General features: G+C 43.3%; 1 protein-coding gene across 3 annotated transcripts in view; it reads right to left on the bottom strand.

Annotated features, from left to right (window-relative positions):
- PLCB1 (phospholipase C beta 1) overlaps window positions 1–22,325 on the bottom strand; it is a 497,312-nt gene that overhangs the window by 393,206 nt on the left and 81,781 nt on the right. Inside the window, exon 1 of one of the 3 annotated variants that reach the window (XM_082215464.1) lies at window positions 451–1,789. The exons of the other annotated variants lie outside the window; for them this stretch is intronic. The gene's annotated coding sequence lies outside the window, so the exon portion shown is untranslated. Of the gene's footprint in view, window positions 1–450; window positions 1,790–22,325 lie in introns of those variants that run through there. 3 annotated transcript variants of the gene reach the window in all.

The following is a 22,325-nucleotide window of genomic DNA, read 5'->3' on the forward strand; positions in this document are numbered from 1 at the left end:
TATACTCAGCGGGGTGGTAGATGGTTGAAGGAGGAGCCTGGGTGAGAGACAGGGTGAGAATCTGGGAGAAAGGAAAAATCCCAGGTGAGAGCTGAGAGAGGGTCTACTACCTTCTGTGGCTGGTAACAGCTAAAAATTATTTACTAAGAAAGGACTCTGTATTCTACTTATTTCTATTTGTATGTTTGGTAGCCGCTATTATGAAAAAATTTAATAAAAATCTCATTTTAAAAAAGGGAGTCTCAGAGAACAGAAATCAATGGCCAAGGAAATTTCCATTTTCTTCTGAGACTCCCAGCGGAATAACGTTGGGTGGGCTTCCAAGGATCAAACATTTGCTGTAAGACTACTCCTTGAAACACTTTCCTGCCAAGTTCTACTATAGTAGGTGAATATTTATCTATTTTATAATGCTTGGAAATTGTATGCATGGAAGCCCAGGTAACTTACCTTTCAAATATCTTCCACGGGGAAGATGAGCTATGAAAAGCCAGTAGAGAATGGGCCGCAACCTATTCACTTCTTGGTGGCTTTCTCTATATTCTCCAAAGCCTTCCAAATACATTCCTCCAGTCAATTTGAAGGTGACATTACATATTTTGTTCCACAGGGAAAGTGGGGAGCTAGCAAGGGGCCTTGGTTGATCACCTTTGTGACCTAGCAATGCCATTGTCTCAGGCCAGCCAGTCCTGGGACTTTTCAGCTGTAACGTTCTGTGGCTCAGGTCAGGCGATGGTGGGTGGGTGGGGGGCTTTATGGGAGCACAGCTGGCTAATGATATTATTCCCATTAATGGCGTTTCAGACTGGGCTTGAGCAATGGTGCCAACCAGATAAGCAGGTGTTGTAAATCTGTCTACTAGCATGGAGAGAGACCAGAGATAAATGTTCAGGGTCTCAGCCTTTCTCATAAATCAAAGCCTCTTGGATGAACCAAAGTTCAGCAACTCAGGAGAAGTCTTTAGCCCATTATTGGCAGACGTCACAGATGGGGAGAAGAATCTTCCAGAGAGGAGGTCTCCATGGTAGCCAAAAAGGACAACCAAGCAGTGGGTCTGGCTGAACCAGAAGTGGAAGGTGACCTGGAAGGACTGACTTAGGTTCTGTTACTGAGGACATGTTGCCATTAGCACAGGTGTGAACAGTTCCAGCCAACCCACTGGAGCGATCCCTGGCAAGCTCATTCTTCTTGTCGGTAACCATGTAACTGTTTGGACCCATCCTACCCTTTAAAAGTAGTGTTGGGACAACTTCTTAGCTATCATCTAGTCACGAACCTTAAGAGATCTGCTGCAGCCTTACAAATCTTGCATCCTGTACTTTGGACAGTGTAATGATTTGTTGAATAAAGACTTTAAAGTTCCCTCAAGCAGAGAGTCCAAAGACTGTGTCTGAGAGTGGGAGCCTGGATACTGTACTTTTAGGAGATCCAGCCTGACACAGTCGTTCAGCTTGTTAGGAAGGACTGATCTGGGAAGGAGGATGGCCCCTCTTCCCTTCTTGTCTATTTACTTCAGGATAAGGCCCCCTCAGGAGATATAGGAATGCTTCAGGAGAAGGAGAAGCCATCAGATCCATTAGTGTTCCTTATTTGCCAGTTTATTTACCAGTTTATTTACCAAGAAGTTATTCATGACAAGGAGATGGTAGTATTAAAAGGAAACTGATTTAATTAAATTCAGAGCCAATTCCTGGCATATGCTCTGCATGAAAATGCTAAAAGATGCATTCGAGCAGCACACAGAGTTTCTGTGATGTTCCATTATCAGCATGAAACTCACTGTTTTGAAAAACAAGAAGGCACCCACAAAACATGCCATATCTTTCACTCTGTCTCGCATTTTTACATTATCTTCATAGCCATTCGGTGCTGCACCAAAGAAAAGAACCCTGAAAGGGTTTCTTAATGACATAATCTCAGCCAATGAGATATCAAACAGTGGATATAATCACATCGTGAAATTCCATTTGGCTAAAATAAATCAAAAATCAAAAATCTGGAAACTATAACAATCGTCGCTGAACAAATAACCATTTTGAGTGTCCCCAATGTGCTTCAGAAACGCCCCCACCTACCTACCCCAGTCTAGCTCTGTATTACTGCCTTAAGATCAATGTTGTTTTAGTGAGGTCAGTCTGGCCGTTCCAGCCTTTGTAAATCTGCAACCTTAGATGCCAGCTCTGTATGCTAATCAGCACCATGGAAACAGATGTGAAACTTCTGAGTTAAGTACAATCGGCAAACACCAGATGAGCAGTGAATCAAGGGATTGAAGACAACGGCTGTCAACAGATTGCCAACAGGAATTTAATGCAATTTTTTGTTGCGTCACCTACATTAGTACTCCCCTGTGAACATGTGCAAGCGGTGGCTGGTTCAGCAGGCACTATCGCTACATTACCCATTGATCTCCTGTGCCCTATGTTTTCTTTGCTATCTCGCCTATCTTCCTTAGCTGTCTTGCCTAGCCCCTTTCCCCAGCAACAGTACACAGTCTGTACCCTGCACAAGTTTTTCGCAACACACATCCTTATATGCATGTCACTGTCCCCTTGGTTCTGCCTCTGCTGTAGTTCCCCACCCGCTGCTTCATCTACACTAGGGGTGGGCAATATCTGGTTTTCAACATCATGATATATCACCAGCTAGACATTGTGATGTGCAAATATATCACAGTATATGAATTAACGATGGAGCTGGTTTTCAACTTTGTGATACATCAACAGTTAAATATTGCGATATACAGATATATCACAATTTCTGAAATAAGGATGGAGTTATGTAGAGGCATTGGCTGGCTTCACAGCTTCCCCTGCATCTGGATTTTTGCAAAACACAAACACACACACACACACACACACCAGGATTCACAATATATTGCCAGGTCAAAAAGTATGAAACCGTTATCACGATATGGACTTCAAATCGTTTTTAGATGATACATATATTGATATATTGCCCAGCCATAATCCACACAATTTCTAAACTTATGCCTATCTAGGGTTGCCATGTGTCCTCTTCTTCCAAGACACGTCCTATTTTTCAGCAGAAAATTTGAGACAAATTGCATTTATTTGCTTTGAATGGCTGTCATAGCATCCTCTTTTTTTGCTCTTCAAATTATCGAAACCCTAAACTACCCTTCCTGTCTCTTATAGCAGCTCCAGGCATTCTCAAGCAGCACTAGGCAAGAAAAAGGAACTGAATTGCACTTCCTAAAAGTGCTTCTGAATGAATTTTCAGATGTGAGCTTGGGAGAGCAAGGGTAGAAATGTCCACTCTAACGCTGACCAACCAGCTGATGGGAGGTTGTACTCTAAAACATATGGAGGGCACCTGATTAGCAAAGGCTGGCATACAAATACTTGCGCATCCCCTGTTATTGTCTCTTCCTGTCATGCCAAGTAGCTCTCAGTCAGACCCTCCGGGTTCAAATTTCTGCATTCCAGGGGATGGGGGAGCGCATCATGAACGACATTTCTGAGATTGCTAGGTGCACCCATGGCATTTGAGGATGTTTCAGTGTAGAAATAGTTAGCACAGCAGGTATTTCCTGTTACAAATGAACAACAGTTGTGACCGTGAAAGTTAATTTGCTTTGAAAGCAGTCTCATCCTTCGGAGTTTTCAAATGGGGGCGAAAATAGTTCTCTTTTATGCAAAGTGTGCATCCCTGTCTTGCATGACACAACCATGAAAGCTGTTTCTACACAACTCCAATATATTCATCACTACAAATTCATAACAGCTAAAATCTTAAATGATGGCCAACACTGATGCAATTAGTTTTGAAGCCCAGCTTTCTTTGTTTATTTTTGTTTTGATTTAAAGGTGTCAGTACAACAAATACAAGTTGAACAGTGATACATAGCAGAAACCCCCAGGTATAATTAAAAGACCATTTGTGTACACAGCAGAATCTTAACTGTCTTGGAACACCTCCTTTAATTTTATTTGTGTGCTTTTTTAGGACTATGAAGGTGAGGTGGAACAATAAATAGAGAACTCTTATCGTGGTTACCAGTAATTCAATTTAACTATGTCAAAACTCCTGGCAGGCATTATTCACTGCAGAAATGTAAAAATTTCATACAGCAGAATACCCTTGGGTCATAGATGGTTCTTTGCTCATCTTAGAACATGAAACAGCAATCTAATTGACCATTAAGGTCAAGATCTTGTTACTTCCAAGCAGCTAGCCGAATTTAGCAAACATTTTCTCTAATGATGTTATAGTGTTCATGTCCTGATCCTTCCATAGGGGTGATAAAGACAGTGTACCAGCTCCTCCGGAGTCACTGTGCAGAACTATTTTTGATGCTTTAAAGTTAAAAAAAATTCTAGGAAGAAATTCTGCTAAGCAATGCCCATTCAACTGACTACGCAGTGGAAATGAACAAAGGTTCTTCAATAGGACGAAAGGCAATGGGAAGCCCATAGCATTAGGTTTCACCACACTGTAAATATCTCATGCAAATACTTAAATAAGTGACAAATTGTGGATTAAAGAGTTACAGGTGAGTTGTGGAGCTTTTAAGAAACCTGCAAAGGCAAACATCAAATTACTTTAAAATCTGGTATGTAATAATAATAATAATAATAAATTTTTATTTATATCCCGCCCTCCCCAGCCGAAGCCGGGCTCAGGGCGGCTAACAACACTAAAAAAGTGCAACAATATAAAAACATCATAAGAATTAATTAAAATCAAAATTAATGGCAACCATAAACTAAAGTATTGTAAAGATTGCTGAAGGAGGGAGTCAGGCTGTGCCCTAACCAAAGGCCTGGTGGAACAGCTCTGTCTTGCAGGCCCTGCGGAAAGATGTCAAGTCCTGCAGGGCCCTTGTCTCTTGTGACAGAGCGTTCCACCAGGTTGGAGCCGCAGCCGAAAAAGCCCTGGCTCTAGTTGAGGCCAGCCTAACCTCTCTGTGGCCTGGGACCTTCAAGATGTTTTTATTAGAGGACCGTAAGTTCCTCTGTGGGGCATACCAGGAGAGGCGGTCCCATAGATACGAGGGTCCTAGGCCGTATAGGGCTTTAAAGGTTAAAACCAGCACCTTAAACCTGATCCTGTACTCCACTGGGAGCCAGTGCAGCTGGTATAGCACCGGATGAATGTGATCCCGCAGCGAAGACCCCGTAAGGAGTCTCGCTGCGGCATTCTGCACCCGCTGGAGTTTCTGGGTCAGTCTCAAGGGCAGCCCCACGTAGAGCGAGTTACAATAATCCAGTCTGGAGGTGACCGTCGCGTGGATCACAGTGGCTAGGTCAGGGCGAGAGAGGTAAGGGGCCAACTGCTTAGCTTGGCGGAGATGAAAAAATGCCGCCTTTGTTATAGCTGCAATCTGCGCCTCCATAGAGAGGGAGGTATCGAAGATTACACCCAAACTCTTAACGGACGGTGCTGGCACTAATTGCACCCCCGCAAGAGATAGGAGTTGCCCCCTCAATCCCATATCGTCCCGTCCCAGCCAGAGGACCTCTGTCTTCGAAGGATTTAACTTCAACCGGCTCCCACGTAACCATCCAGCCACAGCTTCCAAGCATCTGATCAGTGTGTCTGGGGCCGAGTCAGGATGGCCATCCATCAACAGATAGAGTTGGGTGTCATCGGCATACTGATGGCAGCCCAGCCCAAAACTCCGGACAAGCTGGGCGAGGGGGCGCATAAAGATGTTAAAAAGCATTGGGGAGAGAATCGCACCCTGAGGCACTCCACACACCAAGGAGTGGCGGAATGACAGTTCCCCCCCCAAGCGCCACCCTCTGTCCCCGACCAGAGAGAAACGAGCGCAGCCATTGAAGGACTGCGCCCTGGATCCCCACGTCGGCGAGGCGGTGGTCCAAAAGTTCGTGATCGACCATGTCGAAAGCTGCTGACAGATCTAGAAGAATCAGCAGCCCCGACCCGCCTCGATCCAGCTGTCTACGGAGATCATCTGTTAGGGCGACCAGAGCCGTCTCGGTCCCATGACCAGCGCGGAAGCCGGACTGGAATGGATCCAGAGCCGATGTTTCATCCAGAATGTAAATTCCCTGCCTTCATCATCCTCTCAATATTCTATTCCTTCACAATTTAATGATTTCTGCTTTACTAATGACTGCAGCACCAATATCGCTGTGACATGTGACCACTGTTCAATGTGTATTTCTATCATTTATCAATGTACACATATCATTAAATAACAAAAATAGTTTTAGCAAGCCTATCCAGGCATGTAGGTGCTGATGTGTTTAATCTCTTTTACTGTTAATTTCAATCCAGGTTTCATTGTTGTGCCAACATACTCTGTGGCAGCTAGTGGGAGCCTGGCTGAGCTAGTAGAAGACAATACAGGGATGTTTCCACTAAATCCATCCACACACACAAACACACCATGGAGATGTAAAGGACAGAGGAAAGGAGGAAAATTGGGGGCACAGGGTTCCCCCCAAATATTACTGTTTCCTTCCCCCAATTTGGGTTGTTGTTGTTGTTTTAAAAAAGGTTTCCTCCCTTTTTCCACTCCCCACCACCACCGTACTGCGTCCACATAAAGGTAAAGGGACCCCTGACCATTAGGTCCAGTCATGGAAGACTCTGGGGTTGCAGAGCTCATCTCGCTTTACTGGCCGAGGGAGCCGGCATACAGCTTCCAGGTCATGTGGCCAGCAAGTTGCTTCTGGTGACCCAGAGCAACGCACAGAAATGCTGTTTACCTTCCTGCTGGAGCGGTACCTATTTATCTACTTGCACTTTGTGCTTTCGAACTGCTAGGTTGGCAGGAGCTGGGACCGAGCAACGGGAGCTCACCCTGTCATGGGGATTTGAACCGTTGACCTTCTGATTGGCAAGCCCTAGGCTCTGTGGTTTAACCCACAGCGCCACCCGCGTCCACACAGAGATTCTATTAAATATCAGTAATAAACCCACAGTCCAGCTTAAGGTGAGTTTTGACTGTTGCCTCATTAAGGGCAGCCTAAATTAGACGCAACTATTTTACAAGTCTGCCCTATTGAGGTAGTAACAGAAGGATCTTCTCCTCTACAAGACTTCCGAGAGTGCCTCCGACATGTGAGAAATTTGTGCAAGCACCTCAGCCAAGTGACTATCATGTGATCAATATGCAATTCTAGCATTAATGTTCAATCTTAGACTTAATTGTCTGAACTAAATGTATCGGCACAGTGCAAGATGGACTTCTAAGTGCATCCACCTCAGCAATGAACAGTCTCTCTATTCCCATTAATTACAAAATACCAAATTGCATCTGTTTCCATTAAGAGGAAGAAATTAAACAGTGAATGATCCATGCTAAATGCTAAAGGACAGCTGCCGCCACTGTTAAGCAAAGATATGGAGCAGAAAGCACAAATACTTGCCATCGCTTATCAAAGTCATTAGATATATGACGTGAACTAATCACAATTGACCTGAACTAAGTGCTTGGAAACATTGTAATTATTTGCAAATAAAATAATAATAATGGGTTTGATGTAAGCTGCACCATGCTTTCTTTCCATCAAGTAAATTCAGCGTTTAGATATCCTTAGTTCCTAAGTCAGTTAAAGAAGCCTCAATGAAGTTGAAACTGAGCAAAATAAAGACAGATCAGCCTTAATGTCAAGAGAAAATAGCAAGCCTTAAAGCAGTATATATTCACCATTCTGGGCAGAACCTAACTGGGTCATTTTCTATCTGATACCACTGCGGGGAGCCCAGAAATCCTGCAATACAGAAGGCATAATGACTATTGAGTCAGCATAATGACAAAGGATAATGCACTAAGTGCCACAAGCCACTGTAACCCAGATCTTTAATTTTTTAAAACAGGGAAGTAAAAAGTTGGATGCCACTGAGCACAACCAGGATCCTCTCAGGGCTGATATAAACTTGGAACAAAACAAGATGGCCGACTGCAGTGTTACCACTTCAGACTGCAAAAGGATGTATGTGGGCGAAACATATTAGGGAATCCTTCCCTTCATGGAAAGCTCCCGGCAACCAGAAATCTAGTACAGTAAGGAATAGGCTAGGGTAGAATCTGTCCTTGATGTACTAGTTATCTTAATTTGTGAACCATTTTATTACATGAAGGACCACTCAAAAAGTGGAATTTCCCAAGCTGCTGTTAGAAGAGTACATTCTACTCTTTCTCATATCTGGATTCTACCACCTCACTGAGTACAGCAGGACACAGAAAGGCACAAGACTTAGTGGGAGCTGGGAAGAAAATAGCCACATGAAAAATACCAGACTGAGCTTCAGGGAGAAAATTCCAAAAAACTGAAGGTATAGGAAAATGGTTTTAGAGTAAGTCAAAGAAAAACTGTTATATATATATATGCACGCAGTTCCCTTACATAATTTTAAAAGTTGTTTACCCATTCAAGTCTAAAATCCTTCTGGCAACTCATCACAAAATGACTGATTTCAGCTTATTGTTTCCTTATTACTGTGGTGCTGAAGATAATGACGGTGTGTACTGGATTATGGAAGAGCATCCTTGCAGGGACAGAAACTCATCATGCATAGCTATGAGCAATGTGATGCAATTCCTCTCTCTGTCTCCAAGTGATTGTCTAAGCATTTTAGAAAATGCTTAAGGAAGCAGACACTTCACTTACCTGCAGGCACACATTCCCATCCCCTGCCAAAAACAACAGCAACAACAATGTGTCTGTGAAGTCACACTAATAATCAACCACTGAATAAAGGAGGCTGAGGTTTACACAAAGAATATGTCTCAGAATGTGCTGCCCAAATAGAGGAAGACTCAGTGAATGACGTTCGGAATAAAATGTTTAGAAGGGGATGACATCAATGCATGGCCGCTCTCTGTTGATCAGTGAAATGTTTTCGAGTGAAGTGGCTACAAGACACTGATGTGGAAAGCCTGCATGAGCAGTTGGGACCAGTTGTCCCAAACCTTGTGTCCGACGGATTTTGTTGGCTACAATTCCCATCATCCCTGCCCAGGGGCTATGCTGAGGGGAGCTGGAGTGCAACAACATCTGGAGGGCCACAGGTTCCCTACCCCTAGATTAGAGGCTAACATAGGATGCGGGTGGCACTGTGGGTTAAACCACAGAGCCTAGGACTTGCCAATCAGAAGGTCGGCGGTTCGAATCCCCGCGACAAGGTGAGCTCGCGTTGCTCGGACCCAGCTCCTGCCAACCTAGCAGTTCGAAAGCATGTCAAAGTGCAAGTAGATAAATAGGTACCGCTCTGGCAGGAAGGTAAACGGTGTTTCTCTGCGCTGCTCTGGTTTTCCAGAAGCGGCTTAGTCATGCTGGCCACATGACCCAGAAGCTGTATGCCGGCTCCCTTGGCCAATAAAGTGAGATGAGCGCCGCAACCCCAGAGTCGTCCATGACTGGACCTAATGGTCAGGGGTCCCTTTACCGTTATGTCACATAGGAAAAGTAACTGAGTGTGGAATATATTTTTAAAGATTTTGAAGCCATTCAGTGTAAAGCTAATGAATGACAAAGACTTTATAGATTGCTAAGGCATAGTCTTCTAGCTATGATGTTGGGAGTCCCCTTTGTAGATCATTACCACTCTCGAAAGAAGCTTGGTCCATTTCAGACAAACATTTGTTCTCTCAGCTGAAGCACAAACTAACTAACCTCTGCCAGATTACAGCCATGCTGTGTTCTCTAAGGGTCCATAACAAAAGCTGTACACTTCTTTGGGGAAGTATCCAAATGGCCTCGTAGCCCATGTGGCTTTTGCAAGCCGTTTAAAGCTTTGGATTACATTTTTACAATCAGGACGAATCATCACATGTAGAGCACCAGCAGCTGTTGAACACTACAAGCAACTAACTGCATTTAACTATATTTCAACAGATTGCAACAGCCCACTTCCTATCCACACCTGAAACCTGTTACCGTCTTCAAATATACTTATTCTATTTCAACGTTTACTGCCCCACTCTTCAAGACAGGTTCTCATAACAGCTTTCAACACAAAGCTATAAAAATCCAGTTAAGTTAAAATTAGCAACAATTGTAGCAAAAACAACAGCCGCCTAACGAGATGAAATCCAAGTTAAAATAAGACCAAAAAAATGATAACATTTACACTAGGAGTTGCTCCCTGCTGCTGAGATGCCAGCTCACTTTCACAAATTGCTGCTCATACAAACTTGTGTGAGTTCAGCAAACTAACACTACACTGACTGTATGAGAAGGCAGCACTATGAAGAAGGATTGGCAGAAATAAGCCGGAAGTGAAATGTGAGGATTCAGCAAAGATGGACTTGCCTTGCACTAATTTGGAAAGTACGCAAGTCTACCCTGCTAAATTTGGAAGAATTCAAATAGTTCTTCAAAGCCAATTTGAGGGTGTGAGGAGGGTAAAGGGGCTCCAGGGGCAGATTCTTAGGATGGTGGTCTACCCTCAATCTCAGACGTGTGAGCTTTCTAAGTCAGGTGCGGCTGTACCATCAGCTGGGGGACAGTAAAGGTAAAGGGACCCCTGACCATTAGGTCCAGTCGTGGCCGACTCTGGGGTTGCAGCGCTCATCTACTTGCACTTTGAGGTGCTTTCGAACTGCTAGGTTGGCAGGAGCAGGGACCGAGCAATGCTAAATCTGAGCCTACTGACTATTGAACCTGAGCCAAAGGTCTTATGGGGTGGAGCTCAGGAAAGACAGACTGCCTGGAGGGACTCTTAAGGGGTCTACGTTCCCCTCCAGCTATTGTGGGAGCAAGTTGCTTCCTTGGAGCTTTCCAAGGTGCTGCAACCACTGACCTGCCTCACAGATATCTGCACAGATGGATCAGAACACACAGGGTGGAGAGCCTGGGGGCACAACTCCCCACACATACCCTCTGGATCTGCTCCTACAGCTTCTTCTGCCTGTTCCATAGGACCGAGTGGAGTGATGCTGATCCTTTTCGTCCTACGGGGGTAATACAAAGGGGGCTTCAGGCACAAAGTTCAAGAGTGGGGCACCCATCCCCTCTGGGGGATGAATGGAGTCTAAATGCCCCATTCTGAGAATGTGTCTTTACCCTTTCCCCATAGGACTGAGAGGGTTTCACAGCTGAGACAGCTGATGGGTGTTCAGATAAAAATTCAAGTTGGATGGAAGTTTAGGGGTTTTATTTGAGGTTGGGCTTCATAAAGAGAGGCTTTGGCATTGGTTCCTAAGTTTGGCTTGAGTGAAGTTCACTGGCACCCCTAGAATCCGAGGAGATGCATTCACACCCTGGCTCTTCTCACGTGAATCCACTGGCATGGAAGCCCCATGAACATGCCAACAAGACACTTCTGCCGCTGGACTCTAACCATGGTCCTGAACCAGTACCTTGATATTTATCCATGGGCCTCACCATATTTCACAATGTTTTCCAGAACTCTGAGCCTATTGATTTCCACCTCGTTTGGGCCATCATCTTCCCTTGGTGGTAAGCATCACTATGGATCAAGACAGCTGACTCATAGGCTTTGCAGAAAAGAGTAAGATATACCACTTTCAGAAATCCTTCTCTCTCCCCCCCCCCAACCTTTTCAAATTTCGCTCTGAGACTTCTGTGCAATACAGAAGCTCACATTAAGAATCTGAAACACCACTTAGTCCTAGCAGCAACTACTGCAACATATTCCAGTTAAGTACACCCAAATAATAAAAAATAATATTTTCTTATTTATACCCCGCCCTTCCCAGTTCAGAAACCTGGGCTCAGGGCGGCTAACAACAAATTTAAAACACTTAATTGTAATACAACATAAAAGCAGCATAAAATACAGTATAAAAGCATGAATAACAATAAAATTCAAAGTTCAAAAATCAATGAGGGAAATCCATCCAATAAACATTAGAAAGTCACTAGGGCTAGCTGGCTAAATTAGACCTACTTGGGCCAGTGAGGAGGCCAGGGGAGAATTAGCTGTGGGGTCCCAGAGTGGGCAATCTTCATAAAAAGGGGGGAGGGGAAAGAGAAGGGAAATAAAAGATCAGGCTGAGTTCAAATTAAAGGCCAGGCAGAATAGCTCTCCTTTGGGCACAGTTCTGAAAGAGTGACTGAAACAGATCAGATTGCGCCAAATGCAGGACCTTGGAGCTAGAAAACACACACACACACATATCCACATTGCTACATTTCCTCCCCACCCAACCCCACCTTCTTGCCTTCTTCAGTCATTTTAATCTGGCAAGGAAGCCTGAAGAATATATTCAATTATTTTTAATGGTCAGCTTTTTGTAGTCGGATAGACAATAAGCCACAAGATTACACCACACATTCCGAGTTGCCCAGACGGAAAAGGACTTCATCAGTTGTGTTTGCAATTACTAGCAATGACTCCCATCTCCCCAACAAGAAGCCTGAGTTAAAACTCCCATAAAATCCACTGAGATTCAATTTGTGCAGAGTGATCCCAGCTTAGCTATTTGTATAATTAAGACATTGTATTGCAAAACAGAAACTAGTTCGGTTTCAAACTCTCCGGCTGAAGAGTCAAACGTTTGCTCATGCACATATCAAGGGGGGAGAGGGGTCTAATTCATTTAGTTATTTTAACAAAGGGGGGCATGCAGCTGATTTCCACGTCCTTAACTCCCTGAGCTCCATCTTGTAAGAACATAAGGCAAGTCCACTGGACCATCTTGTCTAACATCCTATTCTTACAGCAGCCAACCAGATGCCCGCAGGAAGCCTTCAAGTTAGACAAGAGCACAACAACACTGTGCACCCAAAATTTCCAGCAACTGCTATTCAGAAGAATAATGCCTCCCACAGCAGAGCTAGAACATAGCCATCCTGCAAACCCTCCCCCCCCTCTGTCCAGCTCCAATATCAAAAGCAAACTGGAACCGGGGTGGTGACTGCTGGCTGCAGTACATCTCAGTAAGGTAAGATAGGGATGGATTCAACTCCTCTCACTCACACAGCCACTGTGTTGTAAATATCATTTGGATTGAACAAACAGATATGACTGCCCCATCCACATGCATCATTTGGCCCTAGCAGCCAGTGCTATTTAGTGATAATGGTGTTGGACTTGGACCAGGGAGCTCAGATACATGGATCTCCATGAAACTTAAGGCTGGCATTGTGTGCATCAATCACTCTTTTTACCTCTCAGAGTTGGCATGTAGATATAACCTGGTAGCTCAATGTATGCCTGCTCCAAGCTCCTTGGAGGAAGAGCACAATGCAAAATGTGAACAGAACTCTAGCCAAAAAAAAAAAAAGTTCACTGTGAGAATGTTCTTGCTTGAACAGATTTTACCGCATTTATTTATGAGGCTCTTACTCAAATTAAGCAGTGGAGCTTTCTTTAGCTTCAGCACATTTAAGGAGAACCCTGCAAAAAGTGCTGAAACATCAGTTTGATCAAGCAAAAACCAACTGTATTTCATGTCAAAGAAAGGCAGGCCATTTGGCCCGTGAAATAGCTTCCAAAGTTCCCTTTCTGAGACTGGATCTCTCAGGATACTGTATTTTAAATACTCACATTCATAGCAGCTCCTCCCGCCCTGCCAATATTCACTACCAATTCACAAATTGGAGTTCAATCCAGGTGGCTTTTTTATTTTAAAATGAAGAGTAGAATGCATGAACTGCCAGTTTATATATTGAGAAAAACATTGTTTCTGTTAGGACTATTGGTAGTCAATTATATGTAAGGAAGGGTGATAATAGGATTTATATAGCAACTGGGAATGATGTTTGATGCATTTTTCCTCAAACCAGTTTAAATCTAAAAATAATGATAATAATTACCTGCAATCGCTTCATACTTAAGAATGTTGTGAATATTTGAGACAGCTGTCAGGCATGAATAGATGTAAATGCATAGATGTAAATGCAGCTTGAAACCCAGGGGGAGAAATGACCTTACCGCTAATGTGAACACAACCCCCCCCCCCAAAGAAAAAAGAAGAAGAAGAAGAAGAAGAAGAAGAAGAAGAAGAAGAAGAAGAAGAAGAAGAAGAAGTTTGCTCTAAGATCAACAAGCAATTTCATGGTGGACGTGAGACTGCAGTTGGAGACTTCATAATTCATAGCTCAGTCTCTTAGTCAGATCAAGAAATATTCTCTTTGTTACAGTTGTCCAATCACACTTTATAAAAAAGATTGCCAAGTTACTTTTCCATGAATTTTGTTTTCTTCACAAATTGTGACTTGGGGCTAAATAGCATCAGTGGCTATTTTAGGCATTTGCTAACTTTTGGGGGAAATGCACAGTTAACTAGTAGTTTGACAAGGTATTACATGGATAACAAGAAACAATTACATTGTTTCACTGATAACTTGCATGCCAGAGTATTTGTTGTCTAATTTTGGGGCGCTTAATTTTCAGCCTGAGCTGTGGTCCTTTTATACTTAATGGAGGAAGACAAATTTTGCTGAGGTTCATGAGCAGGGACTTGTGTATTGTTTTAGGAAAATCTCTGTATTCAACTGAATTTATTAAGGAAGTTGAGCAAAAAGAAAGAAAGAAACTTGGCACAGAAAATCTCTATTGATTTTGTATATGGAGATACCTAACTGCTCTTCATTTTATATTAGATCTGGTCCCTGATATATCTACCTGCAACTAATCTTAGAAGAGTACAGAGAGTATGAATTCAAAATGTGGCTAGCCAGAAGGTACTCAGTTTCACTTTCTATAAAATGGAGACATCTCCCTGAAATAGGAAACAGTTTGCACATCCATCGAGTGCTCATATCTTAGGTCAGGCACCAAATAACCTAGCTAGTTCATGCATAATAACTGTAAGGGTGGGGTATCTGTGCAATATTTTTTGTTTAAAATTAGTGCCAAGTACAGATGACCACATGAGCCTGCAGTGTCCATGCATTCACTATGTGATCCTGGAATGTACTAGCTCAAATAGAAAAGCTTTTCAAGTAATAAAACAAGAAAAACAAAAAGATGCAAAACAGCAGCAGGAGACCAAGGAAAGGTACAGGTACAATGAAAAAGAAGTATTACACAAGTGAAAATGTGGAAGGTATGGATTATTTGCTTTTAATGAACCATTTAAAGACTAAACTGTGAAGTCAAAAACTAAATGTGATGAAAAACTAGTTAAGAAACAATCCAAATACACAATGCCTTCAGCTACATATGCAAAATTCAGAGGAAAAACTCCAGCCATCTGCTTTGTAATAATAATTAAAAAAGCAGTTGCCTTTTATTCATGTAGCCTTTTTTCTGAAAGCTCTTAGTCAGGACTTGTCGCTCACACTAACTCAAGCTTCCCAAAGATTGTTCAGCAGTTTGGCAAAATCATCAAGTTCAAGCCCCTTTGTGTCCATCACTGTGTTGTTCTCTCACAACATCCCAACATTAGAGATATTACTCAGCTGACAAATAGAACCCTATTCTAATATTTATCATGATGCATTGTGAGCACTACTCAGCTTAGGCTATGGCACTGCAGTATATATTCATCCAGAAAACCAAAGGTTGTTAAACCACAGCTTAAGATGAGTACCTTATGGAGAGAAACAGTGAGGGATGCCAGATCTCCTGAGGCCCATAATCTGAGACTAATGGCACAGCTATGCACATTTAAGACACATGGCTTCCCCAAGGAAACCTGAGAAATGTAGTTTACCCTTCACATCCAGCAGCCTTAACAAAACACATTTCCTAGGATTCTTTGGGAGTGATGGCAGCAAGTAAGGAGTAGGGCCTAGGCTGGGGAAGATGGCAAAACTTGTTTGGGGAAAACCAAGGTGCCTTGGACGGGACGCGGGTGGCGCAGCGGTCTAAACCACAGAGCCTAGGGTTTGCCAATCAGAAGGTCGGCAGTTCGAATCCCTACAACGGGATGAGCTCCCGTTGCTCGGTCCCTGGCTCCTGCTAACCTAGCAGTTCGAAAGCACGTCAAAGTGCAAGTAGATAAATAGGTGCCACTCCGGCAGGAAGGTAAACGGCGTTCCCGTGCGCTGCTCTGGTTCGCCAGAAGCGGCTTAGTCATGCTGGCCACATGACCCGGAAGCTGTACACCGGCTCCCTCGGCCAATAAAGCGAGATGAGCACCACAACCCCAGAGTCGTCCGCGACTGGACCTAATGGTCAGGGGTCCCTTTACCTTTATTCATGAACAACACACAAAGTAACATAAATTGAGAAAACTCACACAAATATTGTTTGCTGCACCTTTTCCTCCTTAGAAATAAAAGATGGAAAAGATTCCAAATGAAGCATAGCTAGAATGTGTGCCGTGAGGTATAACTTCAGCCTAATTATGCAACCATGTTTCCTATCCTCCATGAATTTATAATCTTAGATTCTTAGATGAGTGCCAATGTATTTCTTTGTTATGCTGTTGGACTGCAGGATGTGCATTACTAGGACACCTACATAAATATTAAATTGGGACACTAATCTTATTTCTGCTGCACTGCGTTTCCTGAAGTGACAGGATCAGGTTGTATGTGTGTGTTTTAAAGAGAAAACCTACTTTCAGTACCAGAGAAAATCTTTGGAACATTAAATCAGATTTGTCACCAGCTGACATTACCAAAGAAAATAAGTTACAATTTCAAACCTGTTGTTCAAGTGTTGTGTATCCTAACGCTCCAAGGAAGGTTGCAAGCTTGCATTTTGTCCATTTCAACAATGCAGAATCAGCCGAAAGACCACTCAATGAAAGACCAAGTGTTCTCTCTACAGTATTGGTCTGCGTAATTAATGGCAGCCAAATACAGGGGATCGGTTACTGTGACAGCTAAAAACTAGTCCGTCTAATTGCCAAATTGTCACTTTGCCCAGTTAGAGGCTAGCTGTTTGTTTACCATAAATTGTCTAAGCCACAAAGCCTGTTCCTAACAGATGAAGTCATGCTAAGCCCAGAGGGAGTTATCAGCTAAGTTCACACATGCGAAGTGTGTTCCTTACTACTACTGTTAAACTTCTGAACAAAGGGAAATCGAATCTTCAACAAAAGGAATTTGTACCACCTAGATGCTGCCCAATTCCTGCTTTCAAGACCACTGAAAGTCCTGGCCCTCCTCTAGTTCAGCCAAAGACACTGTTACCAAAGTGAAAAGCTTCTACAGTGGTACCTCAGGTTACATATGCTTCAGGTCACATACGCTTCAGGTTACAGACAGCGCTAACCCAGAAATAGTACCTCGGGTTAAGAACTTTGCTTCAGGATGAGAACAGAAATCGTGCAGCGGCGGCATGGCAACAGTGGGAGGCCCCATTAGCTAAAGTGGTGCTTCAGGTTAAGAACAGTTTCAGGTTAAGAACAGACCTCTGGAACGAATTAAGTACGTAACCAGACGTACCACTGCATCTGAATTACTCCTGATTTCTTTTAGCAAGGAAATGGTGAGATTTCCAGAAACTTACATTTTGTATATGTTTGGTGTCATTGCCCACACAATAAAGTGGGTTAAACAAATTCAGCCCACAAATATTACAAAAAAAACCCCAAAGCCCAATCCTGTTAACAATGAAACCCAGTATACCCATTCAACATCTTGTTCGGTATTTCTTCTCCTTCAACTCTCCATTAGTAACACTATGCGACAGGCTAGCATTCCATCTCCTTGGTCTATTCTTTAGAACGGAACTGTCAAGCTAAAATGTGAATGTTGTGTGAATTGGTTTCCTTAAGAGCAACAAGTTTGTAAGCACTCTGCCCAACTGCCCGATTTTTTTTTTCAATGGAAGCCCTACACGCTAAATTCCTACTATGGCAATTAATTGAACTGGCTTCAGTACTTGCCAATTCTCCAGATACAGTAGTATAACGTGCAGTACACTGATGAGGTCATAGCTCCACTAATTAACAAGGACTTTGCAATGAATGATTGTTGTCTTCAGAGTGAAATGATATGCTCTGTGTCTCGACATTATTTAGCACCAGTGATCCAAATGATGGTTTACTAAATGATCACCTATCCAGGCAGAAGTGTCCAGCTAGCCAAAAGTCATCTAGTAAGTTCAGAGCTCAGGTGTGGTGACCACAGTATGGGAGCATAACATGAGGAGAAGATAGAGGAGGACTGCCCGTATAAATATGTGCCCCAACCTGGTCTCCATGTAGCTTACTCTCCAAGTGACTTAGAGGCTCACAATTTTTTTCTGCTTGCATGCTCAAAGCCACTTCTGACATCAGGAAGAGGTGTGTTGTGGGCTTCACACCCCCAACACACGTGTGGGGCTGGCTTCCAGCCCCCACACGAACAGGGGAATCCTCGGGCCGCGTCATCTCCTGAACCAGCCAATCGGCTGGCTCGGGGGGCATGGCTTGCCTCATTTAAGCCAGGCGTGGCCCCTGGATCTCCCTTATTGGGTCCCCGCAGCTGGTAAGGTTTTCCCACCCGCCCGCCCTTAAGGTTCCCTTTTGACCTTGCTATGGACCTCGGTTGGTCGCCGTTAAGGGGCCTGGTAGGAATTTTTTCCACTTGGCAAATTGGCACTGGCCATTTGGTTTTTCGCCTACCTCGTAGCAAATCATTACAACTCACTTGGTGTTGGCGGTTAGGCATTGGTAGGGGTATTGTTATGCAGATCTGTTAGGGGGGAGGAGCGCCATCACCTCCCCCAAATATTGAAGGGTAGTCCGGTAAAGGATTCCGGGGGGCGTAGCCACGTCTGAAACCTATGGAGGCCAGGGCCTAAAGCGCGCCCCCGAGCAGTGACCCCAGGGGAGTACCTAGTTGATGTGCATCAGCAGGGCTCCCCCTGCTGGTGTTAACCCTTCCCGGTCTTCAAGCAAGCAGGCTGAAGCCGGATAGTTGGATAGGACTAATGCCTAAGCCAATACCGCTCTTTACCTTTAACCAATAAAGTTGTGGCCTAATTTCGCTCATTAACCTAAATATCTGTGTCACGTGTCTTTATTTCTACTGGTTGGAGGCGGGAACTCGCCACGCAACACACAGCTGATGCAACAACTGAGTACTATGATTCATTGTATGGCTTCAGAATTACCACAACATGAAATACAGCGAGTTCTGTTTAGCTGTATGATAGTATTTTCTATTTCTGGCTACAGGTGGCAACAGGTGTACTTGAAGGCAGATTTTCAAACTGAACAAAGCCAATTCACATATGCTGGCTTCCGGCATTAGGCCTGTTGGAAGACCAACTCTGCAACACAGATATGTCTGCAAAGGTGACATGAAGGATGGCAACATTAACCCACCCACCCCCATGTGGGGTCTGCATGATCTATGGAGGCTGAAGCACAGAGCATGCACACTTTTGCTGCACCTTTCAATATATATTTTTTTCAGGTTATCTGCATCTTCCCTACCCAACCACCCCAATCATCAAGGGGGACATAAGCATTGCTAAACAGAAGCCCCTACCAACCCTGCTCCCCAGTGTATTTCCAATGTGCAGGAGGACCTGTGTACATCAGTAAAACACTACACAAAAAGAAGCTTAATGAAATGGTGCAAAGAATCATACCCAGGAAACTTCTGAATGTTTTTATCTATGTGCACATTTTCAACAGTAAAATTAGAGAGGGCAGGGGAGGAGATACAGTGGTACCTCGGATTACAGATGCTTCAGGTTACAGATGCTTCAGGTTACAGACTCTGCTAACCCAGAAATAGTACCTCGGGTTAAGAACTTTGCTTCAGGACGAGAACAGAAATCGCACGGCGGCGCAGCAGCAGCAGGAGGCCCCATTAGCTAAAGTGGTGCTTCAGGTTAAGAACAGTTTCAGGTTAAGAACGAACCTCCGGAATGAATTAAGTTCTTAACCCGAGGTACCACTGTAAACATAATCTGCAAATGAAGCTGTGGAAGACTACACTTGCTTCAGTTTCAGACTTTATTTCAGAAATTCTCCCAGAATTCAGGGCAGGAGTAGTGGAATGCAGAGCAGAGTGATCCAGTGGAGCAAGAAAGGAGTAAACTAGATGGGAGAAGGGGAGAGAATTCTCCAATCCTTAACTCCAGATCAAATCCTACATAAATTAAGGGCTACATCCTAACTCCTGCTTGCTATAAACTCTCTGCCACCAACTACATTGCTGCAATGAAGTTCATTTTTTCCAATGCTGTCCTTTGAGTTGAACAAGTGCCCTCACAAGGCTCTTTGAAAAACACAATATTCCTGAATTAGGTTGTGACCTTGTTGTTTGGATAGATAAATGAGCTTCAGGCAAAGGGCAGCAAGCAGAGCTATTCGTCACATCCCTGCCAAAGGATGTCAGCTTGGCACAATTCTAACAGTTTCTCTTATTTTCTGCAACGTATTACCTTGGGTCCTCCTCCCCCCACTGTCCCCTGCTTTTATCTGATTAATTAAGAGCAGCCAAAAGCAACACCACAGATACTTTCCATTACATCTTATCTCTATTGCAATCTGTATGATGACTCAGCCTTTGCAATGCTAACCACAGGGAGAATTAGTTAGTCCCTCTCCCCTCCTCCCACCCGTGTGTGCTTCGGTTTGTTTGATGTATGCAGGTCCTGTGGACATAAGAGAACGCTGACACTTTCCGTGGCAAGCAAGGTCCCTCAAGGGCACACATAAGGAACAGCATGTGACAATGGGCCCATTATGTTCCCTTACGAAGGAATTGCTCCATTCAGAGCAAACTACTGAAATTGTTCCAACTTGTTGGGAAGCTGTTCTTTCGGCCCAACAGGACAGCCACTGCAGAGCCAGAAAGTAAGTCATTTATCACATGGCACTGGCAGCCTAACTACAGCACTGCACAACTACCTTCATGCTTCTCTCTGTTGCTATGCTTTTTATATGACACAAATAGGAAACCACTGCCTGGGGTTAACCAATTGTTAATCCAAAAACTCCATCCTATTGTGGGGCTTTTGAAATCCCCCCGTCAAAATCTGGTGCTTTTGGCTTGGCTTCCTTCCTCTCGACAGCTCCAAGAACTAAGGGCTGCTTCCTACATGAATCATAAAGTATTTTTCTCACATCAAGTACATGCGGCAGGAGGCTATAGCCAATCCTGGCTTTTTGGCACGTGCTCTTGTTTGCTAGATGTTGCAGGAAACGTGTGTGCCAGCTGCACACAAAACATTGTGTGTAGAATTGTAACATGTCCAGCAAATCCCAAATGTGAGAAATGTAGCTTGAAACCCTGTAATGACAGCCAAACAGCAACAGCCAAACATATTGATAAAACCTTCAACATGCACAAAACTATCACCATAAATCAAATCAACCACCCTATTTTTGTTACATACAGAAGATTTTGGTTCCAAGCATACTTCCTTCAAAGGCCTCTTGGTCTGTTACGACAACTGAAAACATGAAGGCATTTTATACACTGCAGGCACCTTTAAAATACAACATTTGCAATAATTAGCATGCAGCAAAACGAAGTGCCGATCTGAATGATTATTTTTTCAAAGCTTCATTAACTCAACCGTTTTGGATAGGAAATGCAACTTGTCAAAAGAAACCACAGGGTTCCAAATGAATAAATCATTCAACATTTTAATCACCAAGTAACATTCTGGGGGCTATCTGTTGACCTTGATCTCCAGTAGAATATCCACTGAAACATTACTGCAGTCATTAAAAATAATTCATTTAATTAAAATAGCTAATTTATCAGATGAAACCATTGTGCAAGCCTTGAAAGGCTCAAATGTGCTTTAAGATAGGAATTACCCACATGCTCATGAAGTGAAAGTTTTTCAGAACAGTTTCTGCCAATAAATCATAAACAATCACAAAACCAAGCACTGTGAGCAACTCATTGACTTGCAAGAACTTGAGCTGAACTGTCATAATCACATTGTGTGTGGTTTTTTCACAATATGGCTTTTTTTTTTTTGCAACCACTGCACTTGGTTGTTACAGAGTATTTTTATTTATTTAGAGTAATTTGAAAAATTAATCAACAAATTCAAACTAGAACGGGAACAAGCTACAGAGGATGCCTTCACCCTAATATTGTTCCCCTTTATTGCATACACAGCACAACAGGACAATGACCTATCCCCCCCCCCAAAAAATAGCATATGAATCACTAACATGACACAATACCTAGCCTGCCCCACTCACACAATTAAGCCACACCGCAATCAACTGAACACAGCCAACCAAGCTCGGGAACCCCTAACCTCTCGCAACATCAATAAAAATAAATAAATACACAACGGACCTACCCATATGATGCTGACACAAACCCTAAGAATAAGCAATAGAATGAAAGAACAATATCCCCATCTCTCTCCCTCCTTCCCCCCAACTGCAAGATGTCTATGACAATAGTGTCTCTCACCAAACGTAAATGAACTGTGAAAAAGACTATGAATCGAAAATGGAGACAAACTGAATAGATGTACCACTTTATCTGTTTTCTTTATAACACAAAAAACCATAATAAAGCTGTTTTTTTAAAAAAAAGTGTACA

Source organism: Podarcis vaucheri (genome assembly GCF_965113315.1).
Source record: "Podarcis vaucheri genome assembly, chromosome: 3".
Lineage (NCBI taxonomy): Eukaryota > Metazoa > Chordata > Lepidosauria > Squamata > Lacertidae > Podarcis > Podarcis vaucheri.